This window comes from Anneissia japonica, unplaced genomic scaffold, assembly GCF_011630105.1.
Source record: "Anneissia japonica isolate Jap-2015-1 unplaced genomic scaffold, ASM1163010v1 scaffold171446_len717541_cov154, whole genome shotgun sequence".
NCBI classification, from domain to species: Eukaryota; Metazoa; Echinodermata; class Crinoidea; order Comatulida; family Comatulidae; genus Anneissia; species Anneissia japonica.
Genome location: NW_022696538.1, coordinates 570,487 through 575,902, shown reverse-complemented (window position 1 = coordinate 575,902; position 5,416 = coordinate 570,487).

The following is a 5,416-nucleotide window of genomic DNA, read 5'->3' as shown; positions in this document are numbered from 1 at the left end:
CATTAACCTTTGTTGACATTTTAGTGTTGTCAACCTTTACACCTCTCCTGTTCACATTGTTGGTGTTTAAGCTGTCATTAGCCAAATAGCCAAATCTTAATATTAGCTCTGAATTTTGCTAAATATTTTTCATTTAAAATCAGCCAAAAGGCTAATGGAAATAAAGCTACAAACTTATTCTTTTGTTTTTGCTAATCAAATTTCTATTTGGCTAAGTATTTTCATACCAAAGAAGCCAAATTACTAAATATTGTTTTTGTCCAGCATAACCCCTGCATTATTGACATTTAGTATTTTTAATTACAAAAATGCAGTGGACTTAAACTGTAGTTCCTGTTCAAAAAATTAAATTCTATTGTTATGTGATTTACCATTCATTGTAGACTGCCTTTAAGCCAAGATTTCATACAAAATATCCCCTTAATCAATATAATACTAAACTAAGTGTTTATCTCCATCTTGTTAGAGTCAACAGACTGTTCAATGAATTAAACTAAAAATAAAAATAAATGCATCATACTGTAGACATACAGTTCCTTAGTAACTAATCTAAAAATAGTGGACTCTCACTGTAGTCATGATTAATGTTCAAATCAGTACAAAGAAATAAAATAAAGTAAATACAATTTATGTGGCAATTTAATTTAGTTTTTCGGACTTACTGTAGAAAGCCCTAATCTTGTAGTTTTTTGTAACAGAACAGATAACTTCATTGTCATAGAAATACAAGGTACAAATTTTCTTCCAGCAGCAGCCCGATGCAATTTATCGTCAGGGGACAGTCTTAAGCCGTCGTGAGAAATACTTAACATGTTTAATATTCTACGACGCAACTTCCCCCTACGCAAACCATCGCATCTGCGTTTAACTCACCCAGACACGACGTGACAACAATTTGCGTTTGACTGCATCATACGACGCTATCTGAGTTGGTCGTAACGCGACATGAAAAAACACACAGTATTTATTTTTAGATCATTCTTCCTTGAACTTCCAGTGCGAGAGTTCACGTTCTGACAATCTCTGCCAGTGAGTTTACGTGCAATATAGTGGTATGTTTAGACAGATGTGGATGTGAACTCGCGTCCTTGGCAGCAAGAGTGAACCCTTTCGGACGTGAACTCGCATCCCTGGCATCAAAGGTGTAAAAAACCATCACTCATATTAAATTTACAATAATTTTTTTTTGTTCTTAAACTGGATATTATAGAAAAACTTTGTGTTATAATATAGATGATTTGTACATGAATGGCGTGAACATAAACAAACCAGGAAATGTAAAATTTCTATAGTTTAAAGAATTCTGACAAATTTCAGGCAAAATGTTGAACCAGCAGGGAGGAAAAATGTTGAACCAGTAGGGAAGCAAAAAGCCAAACTGATAAAAAAAAAAAGTACTTGAAATAATTTTTTTACATTTTTCCTCTCATTTTCTAAAGTGCATCCTTAATTTTCAATAAAACGGTTTTTGTATCAGTCAGTATATTTTTACCTGTCTCTTATACACATCTAGATGTGTATAAGAGACAGGCTTTGAAATGATGTAGTCACTATAGCTTCACCTTAGTATTAAGTTATGTAACAAAAATTCTGGTAGCCTAAATCTCAGATTATTAATAATATTTTAGATTATATCCAAATAAACGGATAATAATAATAATAATGACATTAAAAAAAACCCCAGAGAAAAATGAAAATTGGTATTGTATATAAGTTGCACAATGAGGATATGGCTATATAGTGTTAACAACACATTCAATAATATATACAAGGCACTGATTAAAACAATCCGAAGTACACCGATATCATACAGGTTAACCTGAATATTGAAGTGCTGATTGTATTTGTTTAAGGGGCTAGGTATAACGTTCACTATCGGTCTACCATGTAAATATGATTGCTCACTGTGATTGTTGCATATTTTGCATATTTCAAATTAATGCAACAACCATTGCGCTTCAATTTTCGACTTCAAACTCGAAACTTCTGTTTACACAACTTTATAAAAAAGAAAACGATCGACCGACCGGCTGGCATACACAAACTGCACCAACAATCTAGTTATCGGCCGATGCAATTCTATCTGAATCGTTTTTAATGACGATGAAGATTTTTACTGTCTTTTAATTCTTTATACTAGGGTGCTTGTTCAGTAAATATATACTAGTCTCCCACAAACAAAACAGACGCCCTAAACTATAGCATTTCAAACCAATCTTTTCCAGGAAAGATTGCAATAGTATCCCTGCTTTATACTGTAGCAATACTGTAGCACAGCCAACAAAATAACGTCACTATCAAAGGAGCAGTGAAAGTGTGATTTTCAACCGTAAAAAGCGCCTGGTCCAGATGTATCAATCTTCAAGGGCAATCTGAGGGCGCTCTGCAGCTGCAGTAGGAACTTAAAATTTCTGAGAGACCTGCGAGTCATTTTTGCTTTATTTTCGTCGTTTGACGAGTGTTGTCTGGTCCTTAATTTGTGAATTTTGTATTTTGTTTGTGTCTTTTTGATGTCATTTTGGTTAATTGATTACTATTACTACGAATTTTAACGTACATTTTTGCTGGACATAATGCTAACCTGAATTCAAGCCTTGGTCACGTTGAACGTCACCACCACCTTGCCCTGTGGAATTTGTCAACGCTGCAACAATGACATTGAAATACACGCGCCAAAAACTACTCTCTCTCAATTCTGGTAAGCAATATTTTCACTCCCCGCAATTCTTCAGTCAACTTGCAATTATTCCTGAACTTCGCAAACGCCAAAGAGGAAGTAGAGGGGGCAGAAAATTGAAACGTACAATAGAAGTTATTTGTGGACGGCGAACAGGGAAGGCTCGTAGTTGTTGTAAGATAGCTGACAAAACACGTAAGCCTAGGCCTACACTGCACTACGTTATTAGGAAAACCCGTGAACCTGTTGTACCTTCGATAATCTTACAAAATGCTCGCTCCTTAAACAACAAGTTTGACGATTTTTCTGCTACAATTGAAACAAACTACAAAAATGTCCATTTAATTGTCATCACGGAGACATGGTTTAGTGACAATAAACCAGCAGGTGCTTGTGATTTACCAGGATATCAGCTATTCCACAGAGATCACCATCTTAGACGTGGAGGTGGTATTTGTATTTATGTTCGCGATGACTTTAGAGCGTTTGATATTACTAGCCAAGCAACTCCTGACGAGTATGAGGTAATGACAATTAAGTTACAATCATTTACATCAATCCAACTTATTAGTGATATTTATGTATCTGCTGTCTATTCTCCACCTCAAGTTCTGTGAATTCATTGTTAATACTATCGATGAGTTACGAACATGCTATAATAATGCTGAGCATATTATACTTGGCGATTTAAATGATATGGACACTCAACCCTTTACAGACCAATGTCAATTGACGCAAATAGTGACAACTCCCACTAGAAATAATTCTATTTTGGACAAAATATTTACAAGTATTCCTGATAAATATGACACACCCAAAATATGTGCCTCAATCGCAAATTGTGACCACCATCTTGTTTATGCCAAACCATTAAATCAACATCAACCTCCTTTACCAAAAAAGTTGGTCTACCGACCTCTTCGTGACTCCTCTATTAGATTTTTTGGACAATGGATCGCCCAAGAGGATTGGTCTCTAATTTATTCGGAACCAGATGCAGAGAACAAGCTTTTGTTATTTCAAGAATCATTGATTTCGCATTATAAACAACACTTCACTGAAGTTACAATTATTCAAAAACCTAAAGATAAACCATGGATCAACAGCACCATTAGAAGATTAATAGAGCAGCGTGAGGCTGAATTTAAAGTTAATGGTAAATCATATGATTTTAAGGAAATTCGAAATAAGATTCAAAAAGAAATCTGTAAGGCCAAAAAACAAATGTATAGAAGAAAGATAAAACTTTGCTCTATGGACGAACTGAACCAGGAAAATGGCATCAACAGGTTAGATTGCTAACCGGAGTACATAAAAAAAAACCTCCATTGTTACATCAAATGAATAAAGAACCAAGTATTCTCGCTAAAGAATTAAATTTACACTTTGCAAAAATTTGCTCGCAATTACAAGCCCTGGATGCGATTTTTTTTCCCGTACGAAACATTTGCATGAAACTTCACTCGGGCCATCTCGGATTGACTCGAGTGAGTACGATACGAGGAACAAGAGCAGACACCTCGCAATGTCGTGACGCTCGAGTTTTACTATTATTACTATTGCTCTTTCTATGTTTACCTACGGTAGGCCTATGAAATTTCACGGACTTATGTGATGTACGTCACTGTTTAACTAACTGTGACCATGTTGGATGTTATTAAATGTTAATATATTATCTACAACAACAGCTAGTACCTCCTGTTATAAAGTATAGATAGGTACAGTTATACCAAAGTCTAGAGAGAAAGAGGATAAACTATAGGCCTAACTACAGACTGAGGTCTTACCTAGGCCCCTCCTTAAACTAGGCCTAGGGTCATAGGCTGACACAACAGTCACGCTTCACATACTGACATGGACTGAAATTTTGGGGGGAAAATGGGACAAAATTGAAGCATGAACTGAAAAATAGAGCGCCTAAGAGTATTATTAAATAAATAATATACCATTCCGGCGTTATTGAACTTGTCCAAACTATCATTGTAATGTAATTAATGTTAAATAATAATAATAATAATAATAATAATAATAATAATAATAATAATAATAATTAAAGCATTAATTACCTTTGGTCTAAGCCTTGTAATGAAGAACCTACAGATACTGTACTATCTAGGCCTATAAATAATAATCGCCCAAGGGGAATATCTTTTGTGTTATTTCCTCTTAACCTCGTTTTTTTTTTTATTGTTCTCTAATTCCTCCATTGTCTAAGTTCCCCTTAAGGTACAGGTAATAATAATAATTAATAATAATAATAATCATTTCAGCATTAATTACCTTGGCCTAAGGCTTGTAATGAAGAACCTACAGATACTATTTACTAGGCCTATAAATAATAACTAGAAGGGGAATATCTTTTGTGTTATTTCCTCTTTGTCTAAGTTCCCCTTGACGTACAGGTAATAATAATAATAATATAATAATAATATAATAATAATAATAATAATAATAATAATAATAATAATAATAATAATAATAATAATATAATAATAATAATAATAATAATTATATTATTATTATTATTATTATTATTATCATCATTTCGGCATTACATGTAATTAACTTGGTCTAGCCTTGTAATCAAGAACCTGCCGATTACTATGCCGAAATATTAATAACTAGCTCATTTTTACATTCATTCGGTGTTTTGCCATTTTGGCAGGTCTTATGGCATCCAGAATTTTAGAGCTGCCTATTCTCAGCTCTTCTCTTAATTTGAAAATAACTGTCATTCTG